The 14077-nt window shown below is 42.6% G+C and overlaps 1 protein-coding gene across 1 annotated transcript in view; it reads right to left on the bottom strand.

Moving 5' to 3' along the window:
- LOC139749310 (mismatch repair endonuclease PMS2-like) overlaps window positions 1–14077 on the bottom strand; it is a gene marked incomplete at its 5' end in the record, with an annotated part of 254664 nt that overhangs the window by 27319 nt on the left and 213268 nt on the right. The gene's annotated exons all lie outside the window — the stretch shown is intronic.

The following is a 14077-nucleotide window of genomic DNA, read 5'->3' as shown; positions in this document are numbered from 1 at the left end:
ATTTGTTGTTACTGCAACCAATAAGCTAGTTATTATTCATCATCTTACCTTTTTAATAGTGTCAACCTTTTATGTTACTGGTAACCCATATCATTACATAACACTCATACATACTTGTGTATATCCTCCTTCACACATGTTCTCCATTTTCTGCATTAGTGTGGTAGTGTTAGAACAGAGGACTGAGCCTGAGAGGAAATATCCTCACTTGGCCGCCTTTACTGTTCCTTCTTTTGGAAAATTAAAAAGAGGAGGGGAGGAATTCCAGCCCCTTGCTCCCTCCCCTTTCAGTCACCTTCTACGACATGCAGGGAATATGTGGGAAGTATTCATTCTCCCCTATCCCCAGGGATAATACACAAAGTATATCAATAATAATAATTATCATTATTATAATTTTTTTTTTTTTTTTTTTTTTCAAACTATTCGCCATTTCCCGCGTTAGCGAGGTAACGTTAAGAACAGAGGACTGGGCCATTGAGGGAATATCCTCACCTGGCCCTCTTCTCTGTTCCTTCTTTTGGAAAATTAAAAAAAAATTGAGAGGGGAGGATTTCCAGCCCCCCGCTCCCTCCCCTTTTAGTCGCCTTCTACGACACGCAGGGAATACGTGGGAAGTATTCTCCCCAGGGATATTATTATAATTATCATTATTATTATTATTATTATTATTATTATTATTATTTTATCTTTATTTATTTATCTATTTATTTTCCTTTATCACTGTCTCCCGCATTAGCAAGGTACCACAAGGAAACAGATGAAAGAATGGCCCAACCCACCCACATACACATGTATATACATACACGTCCACATACGCAAATATACATACCTATATATCTCAAAGTATAAGTATATATACACACACAGACATACACATATATACACATGTACATAATTCATACTGTCTGCCTTTATTCATTCCCATCGCCACCTCGCCACACATGGAATAACAACCCCTCCCTCCCTCATGTGTGCGAGGTAGAGCTAGGAAAAGACAACAAAGGCCCCATTCATTCACACTCAGTCTCTAGCTGTCATGTAATAATGCACCAAAACCACAGCTCCCTTTCCATATCCAGGCCCCACAGAACTTTCCATGGTTTACCCCAGACGCTTCACATGCCCTAGTTCAATCCATTGACAGCACGTCCACCCCGGTATACCACATCGTTCCAATTCACTATATTCCTTGCACGCCTTTCACCCTCCTGCATGTTCAGGCCCCGATCACTCAAAATCTTTTTCACTTCATCTTTCCACCTCCAATTTGGTCTCCCACTTCTCCTCGTTCCCTCCACCTGACACATATATCCTCTTGGTCAATCTTTCCTCACTCATTCTCACCATGTGACCAAACCATTTAAAAACACCCTCTTCTGCTCTCTCAAACACTCTTTTTATTACCACACATCTCTCTTACCCTATTATTACTTACTTGATCAACCAACCTCACACCACATATTGTCCTCAAACATCTCATTTCCAGCACATCCACCCTCCTGCGCACAACTCTATCCATAGCCCACGCCTCGCAACCATATAACATTATTGGAACCACTATTCATTCAAACATACCCATTTTTGCTTTCCGAGATAATGTTCTCGACTTCCATACATTCTTCAACGCTCCCAAAATTTTCACGCCCTCCCCCATTCTATGATTTGCTTTCGCTTCCATGGTTCCATCCGCTGCCAAATCCACTCCCAGATATCTAAAACACTTTACTTCCTCCAGTTTTTCTCCATTCAAACTTACATCCCAATTGACTTGACCCTCAACCCTACTATACCTAATAACCTTGCTCTTATTCACATTTACTCTCAACTTTTTTCTTTCACACACTTTACGAAACTCAGTCACAAGCTTCTGCAGTTTCTCACATGAATAAGCCACCAGTGCTGTATCATCAGCGAACAACAACAGACTCACTTCCATAGCTCTCTCATCCACAACAGACTGCATACTTGCCCCTCTCTCCAAAACTCGAGCATTTACCTCCCTAACAGCCCCATCCATAAACATATTAAACAACCATGGAGACATCACACACCCCTGCCGCAAACCTACATTCACTGAGAACCAATCACTTTCCTCTCTTCCTACACGTACACATGCCTTACATCCTCAATAAAAACTTTTCACTGCTTCTAACAACTTGCCTCCCACACCATATATTCTTAATACCTTCCACACAGCATCTCTATCAAATGCCTTCTCCAGATCCATAAATGCTACATACAAATCCATTTCCTTTTCTAAGTATTTCTCACATACGTTCTTCAAAGCAAACAACTGATCCACACATCCTCTACCACTACTGAAAGCACACTGCTCTTCCCCAATCTGATGCTCTGTACATGCCTTCACCCTCTCAATCAATACCCTCCCATATAATTTCCCAGGAATACTCAACAAACTTATACCTCTGTAATTTGAGCACTCACCTTTGTCCCCTTTGCCTTTCTACAATGGCACTAGGCAAGCATTCCACTAATCCACAGGCACCTCACCATGAGTCATTTATTTTTTTTTATTTTGCTTTGTCACTGTCTCCCGCATTAGCGAGGTAGCGCAAGGAAACAAACGAAAGAATGGCCCAACCCACCCATATACACATGTATATAAATACAAGTCCACACATGCAAATATGCATACATATACATCTTAACGTATACATATATATACACACACAGTCATATACATATATACACATGTACATAATTCATACTGTCTGCCTTTATTCATTCCCATCGCCACCCTGCCACACATGAAATAGCAACCCCCTCCTAATCATGTGCATGAAGTAGCGCTAGGAAGACAACAAAGGCCCCATTCGTTCAGACTCAGTCTCTAGCTGTCATGTAATAATGCACCGAAACCACAGCTCCCTTTCCACATCCAAGCGCCACAGAACTTTCCATGGTTTACCCCAGACACTTCACATGCCCTGGTTCAATCCACTGACAGCACGTCGACCCCGGTATACAACATCATTCCAATTCACTCTTTTCCTTGCACTCCTTTCACCCTCCTGCATGTCCAGGCCCCAATCACTCAAAATCTTTTTCACTCCATCTTTCCACCTCCAATTTGGTCTCCCACTTCTCCTCGTTCCCTCCACCTCTGACACTTATATCCTCTTTGCCAAACTTTCCTCACTCATTCTCTCCATGTGACAAAACCATTTCAAAACACCCTCTTCTGTTCTCTCAACCACACTCTTTTTATTACCACACATCTCTCTTACCCTTACATTACTTACTTGATCAAACCACTTCACACCACATATTGTCCTCAAACATCTCATTTCCAGCACATCCACCCTCCTGCACAAAACTCTATCCATAGCCCGTGCCCCGCAACCATACAACATTGTTGGAACCACTATTCATTCAAACATACCCATTTTTGCTTTCCGAGATAATGTTCTCGACTTCCACACATTCTTCAAGGCTCCCACGATTTTCGCCCCCTCCCCTACCCTATGATTCACTTCCGCTTCCATGGTTCCATCCGCTACCAAATCCACTCCCACATATCTAAAACACTTCACTTCCTCCAGTTTTTCTCCATTCAAACTTACCTCCCAATTGACTTGACCCTTAACCCTACTGTACCTAATAACCTTGCTCTTATTCACATTTACTCTCAGCTTTCTTCTTTCGCACACTTTACCAAAATCAGTCACCAACTTTTGTAGTTTCTCACATGAATAAGCCACCAGCGCTGTATCATCAGCAAACAACAACTGACACACTTCCCAAGCTATCTTATCCACAACAGACTGCATACTTGCCCCTCTTTCCAAAACTCTTTCATTCACCTCCCTAACAACCCCATCCATAAACAAATTAAACAACCAAGGAGACATCACGCACCCCTGCCGCAAACCTACATTCACTGAGAACCAATCACTTTCCTCTCTTCCCACACATACACATGCCTTACATCCTCGATAAAAACTTTTCACTGCTTCTAACAACTTGCCTCCCACACCATATATTCTTAATACCTTCCACAGAGCATCTCTATCAACTCTGTCATATGCCTTCTCCAGATCCATAAATGCTACATACAAATCCATTTGCTTTTCTAAGTATTTCTCACATACATTCTTCAAAGCAAACACCTGATCCACACATCCTCTACCACTTCTGAAACCACACTGCTCTTCCCCAGTCTGATGCTCCGTACATTCCTTCACCCTCTCAATCAATTCCCTCCCATATAATTTACCAGGAATACTCAACAAACTTATACCTCTGTAATTTGAACACTCACCTTTGCCTTTGTACAAAGGCACTATGCAAGCATTCCGCCAATCCTCAGGTACCTCACCATGAGTCATACATACATTAAATCACCTAACCAACCAGTCAACAATACAGTCACCCACTTTTTTAATAAATTCCACTGCAATACCATCCAAACCTGCTGCCTTGCCAGCGTTCATCTTCTGGAAAGCTTTTACTACCTCTTCTTTATCTACCAAATTATTTTCCCTAACCCTCTCATTTTGCACACCATCTCGACCAAAAACACCCTGTGTCTGCCATTCTATCATCAAACACATTCAACAAACCTTCAAAATACTCACTCCATCTCCTTCTCATATCACCACTACTTGTTATTACCTCCCCATAAGCACCCTTCACTGAAGTTCCCATTTGTTCCCTTGTCTTACGCACTTTATTTACCTCCTTCCAGAACATCTTTTTATTCTCCCTAAAATTTAATGATACTCTCTCACCCCAGCTCTCATTTGCCCTCTTTTTCACCTCTTGCACCTTTCTCTTGACCTCCTGCCTCTTTCTTTTATACATCTCCCACTCAATTGCATTATTTCCCTGCAAAAATCGTCCAAATGCCTCTCTCTTCTCTTTCACTAATAATCTTACTTCTTCATCCCACCACTCATAACCCTTTCTAATCAGCCCACCTCCCACGCTTCTCATGCCACAAGCATCTTTTGCGCACGCCATCACTGTTTCCCTAAATACATCCCATTCCTCCCCCACTCCCCTTACCTCCTTTCTTCTCACTTTTTTCCATTCTGTGCTCAGTCTCTCCTGGTACTTCCTCACACAAGTCTCCTTCCCAAGCTCACTTACTCTCACCACTCTCTTCACCCCAACATTCTCTCTTCTTTTCTGAAAACCCCTACAAATCTTCACCTTCACAAGATAATGATCAGATATCCCTCCAGTTGCACCTCTAACACATTAACATTCAAAAGTCTCTCTTTCGAGTGCCTATCAACTAACACGTAATCCAATAACACTCTCTGGCCATCTCTCCTACTTACATACGTATACTTATGTATATCTAGCTTTTTAAACCAGGTATTCCCAATCACCAGTCCTTTTTCAGCACATAAATCTACAAGCTTTTCACCATTTCCATTTACAACATTGAACACCCCAAGTATACCAATTATTCCCTCAACTGCCACATTACTCACCTTTGCATTCAAATCACCCATCACTATAACCCGGTCTCGTGCATCAAAACCATTAACACACTCGATCAGCTGCTCCCAAAACACTTGCCTCTCATGATCTTTCTTCTCATGCCTAGGTACATATGCACCAATAATCAACCATCTCTCTCCATCAACTTTCAGTTTTACCCATATCAATCAATTGGTTACTTTCTTACACTCTATCACATACTCCCACCACTCCTGTTTCAGGAGTAGTGCTACTCCTTCCCTTGCTCTTGTCCTCTCACTAACCCCTGACTTAACTTCCAAAACCACTCTTCCCCTTTACCCTTGAGCTTCGTTTCACTCAGAGCCAAAACATCCAGGTTCCTTTCCTCAAACATACTACCTACCTCTCCTTTTTTCTCATCTTGGTTACAACCTTCGAGGAGGATGAGCACTCTTCGCGTGACTCCTTCTTGTGTTTCCCCTTTTAAAAAGGTAAAATACAAGGAGGGGAGGGTTTCTAGCCCCTGCTCCCGTCAACTTTAGTTGCCTACTACAAGTGGGGAATCCGTGGGAAGTATTCTTTCTCCCCTATCCCATATCCCCTATACCCTATATATTGTTCACCCCCTATCCCTGGGGATAGGGGAGAAAGAATACTTCCCACGCATTCCTCATGTGTTGTAGAAGGCAACTAAAGGAGACGGGAACGGGGGGCTGGAAACACTCCCCTCCTTGTATTTTAACTTTCTAAAAGGGGAAACAGATGAAGGAGTCACATGGGGAGTGCTCATCCTCCTCGAAGGCTTAAATTGGGGTGTCTAAATGTGTGTGGATGTAACCAAGATGAGAAAAACGGAGAGATAGGTAGTATGTTTGAGGAAAGGAACCTGGAATTTTTGGCTCTGAGTGAAACGAAGCTCAAGGGTAAAAAGGAAGGGTGGTTTGGGAATGTCTTGGGAGTAAAGTCAGGGGTTAGTGAGAGGACAAGAGCAAGGGACGGAGTAGCACCACTCCTGAAACAAGAGTGTTGGGAGTATGTGATACAGTGTAAGAAAGCAAACTCTAGATTGATATGGGTAAAACTGAAATTGGATGGAGAGAGATGGGTGATTATTGGTGCATATGCACCTGGGCATGAGAAGAAAGATCATGAGAGGCAAGTGTTTTGGGAGCAGCTGAGTGAGTGCGTTAGTAGTTATGATGCATGAGACCGGGTTATAGTGATGGGTGATTTAAAATGAAAGGTGAGTAATGTGGCAGTTGAGTGAATAATTGGTGTACATAGGGTGTTCAGTGTTGTAAATGAAAATGGTGAAGAGCTTGAAGATTTATGTGCTGAAAAAGGACTGGTGATTGGGAATACCTGGTTTAAAAAGAGAGATATACATAAGTATACATATGTAAGTAGGAGAGATGGCCAGAGAGCATTACTGGATTACGTGTTAATTGATAGGTACGAGAAAGAGAGATTTTTGGATGTTAATGGGCTGAGAGGTGCAACTGGAGGGATGTCTGATCATTATCTTGTGGAGGCGAAGGTGAAGATTTGTAGAGGTTTTCAGAAAAGAAGAGAGAATGTTGGGGTGAAAATAGAGGTGAGAGTAAGTGAGCTTGGGAAGGAGACTTGTGTGAGGAAATACCAGGAGAGACTGAGTACAGAATGGAAAAAAGGTGAGAACAAAGGAGGTAAGGGGAGTGGGGGAGGAATGGGATGCATTTAGGGAAGCAGTCATGGCTTGCGCAAAAGATGCTTGTGGCATGAGAAGCGTGGGAAGTCGGCAGATAAGAAAGGGTAGTGAGTGGTGGGATGAAGAGGTAAGGTTATTAGTGAAAGAGAAGAGAGAGGCATTTGCATGATTTTTGCAGGGAAATAATGCAAATAACTGGGAGATGTGAATGAGAAAGAGGCAGGAGGTCAAGGGAAAGGTGCAAGAGATGAAAAAAAAGGCAAATGAGAGTTGGGGTGAGAGAGTATCATTAAATTTTAGGGAGAATAAAAAGATGTTTTGGAAGGAGGTAAATAAAGGGTATAAGACAAGGGAACAAATAGGAACTTCACTCAAGGAGGCTAATGGTGTGTATGTGTGTGTGTGTGTGTGTGTGTGTGTGTGTGTGTGTGTGTGTGTGTGTGTGTGTGTGTGTGAGATAACAAGTGTTGTGATGAGAGAAGGAGATGGAATGAGTATTTTGAAGATTTGTTGAATGTGTTTGACTACAGAGTGGCAGATATAGGGTGTTTTGGTCAAAGTGGTGTGCAAAGAGGGTTAGGAAAAATGATTTGGTAAATAGAGAAGAGGTAGTAAAAGCTTTGCAGAAGATTATAGCCGGCAAGGTAGCGGGTTTGGATGATATTGCAGTGGAATTTATTAAGAAAAGGGGGTGACTGTATTGGTGACTGGTTGGTAAGGTGATTTAATGTTTGTATGACTCATGGTGAGGTGCCTGAGGATTGGTGGAATGCTTGCATAGTGCCAGTATACAAAGGCAAAGCGGATAAAAGTGAGTGCTCACATTACAGAGGTATAAGTTTGTTGAGTATTCCTGGGAAATTATATGGAAGGGTATTGATTAAGAGGGTGAAGGCATGTACAGAGCATCAGACTGGGGAAGAGCAGTGTGGTTTCAGAAGTGGAAGAGGATGTGTGGATCAGGTGTTTGCTTTGAAGAATGTATGTGAGAAATACTTAGAAAAGCAAATGGATTTGTAGGTAGCATTTATGGATCTGGATAATGCATATGATAAAGTTGATAGAGATGCTCTGTGGAAGGTATTAAGAATATATGGTGTGGGAGGCAAGTTGTTAGAAGCATTGAAAAGTTTTCATTGAGCATGCAAGGAATGTGTACATGTAGGAAGAGAGGAAAGTGATTGGTTCTCAGTGAATGTAGGTTTGCGGCAGGGGTGAGTGATGTCTCCATGGTTGTTTAATTTGTTTATGGATGGGGTTGTTAGGGAGGTGAATGCAAGAGTTTTGGAAAGAGGGGCAAGTATGCAGTCTGTTGGGGATGAGAGAGCTTGGGAAGTGAGTTAGTTGTTGTTCGCTGATGATACAGTGCTGGTGGTTAATTCATGTGAGAAACTGCAGAAGCTGGTGACTGAGTTTGGTAAAGAGTGTGGAAAGCTGAGAGTAAATGTGAATAAGAGTAAGGTTATTAGGTGCAGTAGGGTTGAGGGTCAAGTCAATTGGGAGGTAAGTTTGAATGGAGAAAAACTGGAGGAAGTGAAGTGTTTTAGATATCTGGGAGTGGATTTGGCAGCGGATGGAACCATGGAAGCGGACGTGAATCATAAGGTGGTGGAGGGGGTGAAAATTCTGGGAGCGTTGAAGAATGTGTGCAAGTCAAGAACATTATCTCGGAAAGCAAAAATGGGTATGTTTGAAGGAATAGTGGTTCCAACAATGTTATATGGTTGCATGGCGTGGGCTATAAATAGAATTGGGCGGAGGAGGGTGCATGTTGTGGAAATGAGATGTTTGAGGACAATAAGTGGTGTGAGGTGGTTTGGTCGAGTAAGTAATAATAGGGTAAGAGAGATGTGTGGTAATAAAGAGAGTGTGGTTGAGGAAGCAGAAGAGGGTGTTTTGAAATGGTTTGGTCACATGGAGAGAATGAGTGAGGAAAGATTGACCAAGAGAATATATGTGTCAGAGGTGGAGGGGTTGAGGAGAGGTGGGAGACCAAATTGGAGGTGGAAAGATGAAGTGAAAAAGATTTTGAGTGATTGGGGCCTGAACATGCAGGAGGGTTAAAGGAGTGCAAGGAATAGAGTGAACTGGAACAATGTGGTATACCGGGGCCGACATGCTGTCAATGGATTGAACCAGGGCATGTGAAGCATCTGGGGTAATACATGGAAAGTTCTGTGGGGCCTGGAAGTGGAAAGGGAGCTGTGGTTTCAGGTGTATTATTACATAACTACTAGAGACTGAGGGTAGACGAATGTGGCCTTTGTTGTCTTTTCCTAGCGCTACCTCGCACACATGGGGGGGGGATGGGGTTGATATTTCTTGTGTGGTGGGGTGGCGATGGGAATGAATAAAGGCAGACAGTAAGAATTATGTACATGAGTATATATGTATATGTCTGTGTGTGCATATATATGTATAAGTTGAGATGTTTAGGTATGTATATTTGTGTGTGTGGACGTGTATGTATATACATGTGTATGTCGGAGGGTTGGGCCATTCTTTCGTCTATTTCCTTGCGCTACCTCGCTAATGCGGGAGACAGGGACAAAGCAAAATAAAAAAAAATAATATTGTTAGAAGCAATGAAAAGTTTCTATCGAGGATGTAAGGCATGTGTACATGTAGGAAGAGAGGAAAGTGATTGGTTCTCAGTGAATGTTGGTTTGCGGCAAGGGTGTGTGATTTTTCCATGGTTGTTTAATTTGTTTATGGATAGGGTTGTTAGGGAGGTGAATGCAAGAGTTTTAGAAAGAGGGGCAAGTATGCAGTCTGCTGTGAATGAGAGAGCTTGGGAAGTGAGTCAGTTGTTGTTTGCTGATGATACAGTACTGGTAGCTGATTCATGTGAGAAACTCCATAAGCTAGTGACTGAGTTTGGTAAAGTGTGTGAAAGAAGAAAGCTGAGAGTAAATGTGAATAAGACCAAGGTTGTCAGGTACAGTAGGGTTGAGGGATAAGTCAATTGAGAGGTAAGTTTGAATGGAGAAAAACTGGGAGAAGTAAAGTGTTTTACATATCTGGGAGCAGATTCGGCAGCTGATGCAACCATGGAAGCAGAAGTGAATCATAGGTGAGGGAGGGGGCGAAAGTTCTGGGAGCATTGAAGAATGTGTGGAAGTGAAGAACATCATCTTGGAAAGCAAAAATGGGTGTTTGAAGGAATAGTGGTTCCAACAATGTTATATGGTTGTGAGGCGTGGGCTATAGATAGAGTTGTGGAGAGGAGGGTGGATATGCTGGATATGAGATGTTTGAGGACAATATGTGGTGTGAGGTGGTTTGATTGAGTAAGTAATAATAGGGTAAGAGAAATAGATGTATTGTAATAAAAAGAGTGTGGTTGAGAGAGCAGAAGAGGGTGTTTTGAAATGGTTTGGTCACATTGAGAGAATGAGTGAGGAAAGATCGACAAAGAGGATATATGTGTCAGAGGTGGAGGGAACGAGGAGAAGTGGGAGATGAAATTGGATGTGGAAAGAGAGAGTGAAAAAGATTTTGAGTGATCGGGGCCTGAACATGCAGTTTGGTGAAAGGCGTGGAAGGATTAGAGTGAATTGGAACAATGTTGTATACCGAGGTCAACGTGCTCTCAATGGATTGAACCAGGGCGTGTGAAGCATCTGGGGTAAACCATGGAAAGTTCTGTGGGGCCTGGATGTGGAAAGGGAGCTGTGGTTTCAATGCATTATACATGACAGCTAGAGACTGAGTGTGAAAAAATGTGGCCTTTGTTGTCTTTTCCTAGCACTACCTCGCACATATGTGGGGGAGGGGGTAGTTATTTCATGTGTGGTTGGGTGGTAATGGGAATGAATAAGGGCAGACAGTGTGAATTATGTACATGTGTATATATGTATGTCTGTGTGTATATATATGTATATGTTGAGATGTATAGGCATGTATATTAGCGTGTGTGGACGTGTATGTATATCAATGTGTATGTGGGTGTGTTGGGCCATTCTTTCATCTGTTTCCTTGCGCTATCTCGCTAATGCGGGAGACACCGACACTTTTTTTATTACACATATCTCTCTTACCCTCTTATTACTTACTCGATCAAACCACCTCACACCACATTTTGTCCTCAAACATCTCATTTCCAACAAATCCACCCTCCTCCACACAACTCTATCCATAGCCCACGCCTCGCAACCATATAACACTGTTAGGACCACTATTCCTTCAAACATACCCATTTTTGCCTTCCAAGATAATGTTCTCGACTTCCACACATTCTTCAACGCCCCCTCCTGCATCCTATGATTCACTTCTGCTTCTATGGTTCAATCCGCTGCCAGATCCACTCCCAGATATCTAAAACAGTTCACTTCCTCCAGTTTTTCTCCACTCAAACTTACCTCCCAATTCACGTGTCCCTCAACCCGACTGTACCTAATAACCTTGCTATAATTCACATTTACTCCCAGCTTTCTTCTTTCACAAACTTTACCAAACTCAGTCACCAGCTTCTGCAGTTTCTCACATGAATCAGCCACCAGCGCTGTATCATCAGCGAACAACAACTGATTCACTTCCCAAGCTCTCTCATCCACAATAGACTGCATACTTCCTCCTCTTTCCAAAATTATTGCACACACCTCCCTAACAACCCCATCCATAAACAAACTAAACAACCATGGAGACATCATAGACCCCTGCCGCAAACCTACATACACTGAGAACTAATCATTTTCCTCTCTTCCTACATGTACATATGCCTTACAACCTCGATAGAAACTTTTCACTGCTTCTAACAACTTGCCTCCCACACCATATATTCTTAATACCTTCCACAGAGCATCTCTATCAACTCTATCATTTGCCTTCTCTAGATCCATAAATGCTACATACAAATCCATTTCCTTTTCTCAGTATTTCTCACATACAGTCTTCAAAGCAAACACCTGATCCACACATCCTCTACCACTTCTGTAACTACACTGCTCTTCCCAAATCTGATGCTCTGTACATGCCGTCACCCTCCCAATCAATGCCCTCCCATATAATTTACCAGGAATACTCAACAAACTTATACCTCTGCAATTTGAGCACTCACTTTTATCCCCTTTCCCTTTGTACAATGGCACTATGCAAGCATTCCGCCAATCCTCAGGCACCTCACCATGAGTCATACATACATTAAATAACCTTACCAATCAGTCAACAATACAGTCACCCCTTTTTTGATAAATTCCAGTGCAATACCATCCAAACCCACTGCCTTGCCAGCTTTCATCTTTTGGAAAGGTTTTACTACCTCTTCTCTGTTTACCAAATAATTTTCCCTAACCCTCTCACTTTGCACACCACCTCGACCAAAACACACTGTATCTGCCACTCTATCATCAATCACATTCAACAAACCTTCATAATACTCACTCCATCTCCTCATATCAGCACTACTTGTTATCACCTCCACACTTGCTCCCTTGACTGAAGTTCCCATTTGTTCCCTTGTCTTAACGCACTTTATTTACCTCCTTCCAAAACATCTTTTTATTCTCCCTAAAATTTGATGATACTCTCTCACCCCAACTCTCACTTGACCTCTTTTTCACCTCTTACACCTTTCTCTTGACCTCCTGCCTCTTTCTTTTATACATCTCCCACTCATTTGCATTATTTCCCTGCAAAAATCATCCAAATGCCTCTCTCTTCTCTTTCACTAATAATCTTACTTCTTCATCCCACCACTCACTGCCCTTTCTAATCTGCCCATCTCCCACGCTTCTCATGCCACACGCATCTTTTGCGCAAGCCATCACTGCTTCCCTAAATACATCCCATTCCTCCCCTACTCCCCTTACCTCCTTTGTTCTCACCTTTTTCCATTCTGTGCTCAGTCTTTCCTGGTACTTCCTCACACAAGTCTCCTTCTCAAGTTCACTTACTCTCACCACTGTTTTCACCCCAACATTCTCTCTTCTTTTCTGAAAACCTCTACAAATCTTCACCTTTGCCTCCACAACATAATGATCATACATCCCTCCAGTTGCACCTCTCAGCACATTAACATCCAAAAGTCTTTCTTTCACATGCCTATCAATTAAAATGTAATCCAATCGTGCTCTCTGGCCATCTCTCCTACTTACATATGCATACTTATGTATATCTCTCTTTCTAAACCAGGTATTCCCTATTACCAGTCCTTTTTCGATACATAAATCTACAAGCTCTTCACCGTTTCCATTTACAACACTGAACACCCCATGTACACCAATTATTCCTCAACTGCCAGATTACTCACGTTTGTATTCAAATCACCCATCACTATAACCCGGTCTCGTACATCAAAACTACTAACACACTCACTCAGCTGCTTCCAAAACACTTGCCATTCATGATCTTTCTTCTCATGCCCAGGTGCATATGCAACAATAATCACCCATCTCTCTCCATCCACTTCCAGTTTTACCCATATCAATCTTGAGTTTACTTTCTTACACTCTATCACATACTCCCACCACTCCTGTTACAGGAGTAGTGCTACTCCTTCCCTTGCTCTTGTCCTGTCACTAACCCCTGACTTTAATCCCAAGACAATCCCAAACCACGCTTCCCCCTTACCCTTGAGCTTTATTTTACTCAGAGCCAAAACAACCAGGTTTCTTTCCTCAAACATACTACCTATCTCTCCGTATTTCTCATCTTGTGTACATACACAGACATTTAGACACCCCAGTCTAAGCCTTCGAGGAGGATGAGCACTCCCCGCGTGACTCCTTCTGTTTCCTCCTTTAGAGAGTTAAAATACAAGGAGGGGAGCGTTTCCAGCCACCCCGCTTCCATCCCCTCTAGTTGCCTTCTACGACACTTGAGGAGTGCGTGGGAAGCATTCTTTCGCCCCTATCCCCAGGGATGGGGTTGTTAGGGATGTGAATGCAAGGGATTCGGAAAGAGGGGCAAGTATGCAGTCTGTTGTGGATGAAAGAGCTTGGGAAGTGAGTCAGC

This window comes from Panulirus ornatus, chromosome 7, assembly GCF_036320965.1.
Source record: "Panulirus ornatus isolate Po-2019 chromosome 7, ASM3632096v1, whole genome shotgun sequence".
NCBI classification, from domain to species: Eukaryota; Metazoa; Arthropoda; class Malacostraca; order Decapoda; family Palinuridae; genus Panulirus; species Panulirus ornatus.
Note: the sequence above shows the minus strand (reverse complement) of the source record. Positions and strands in the feature narration are given on the sequence as shown.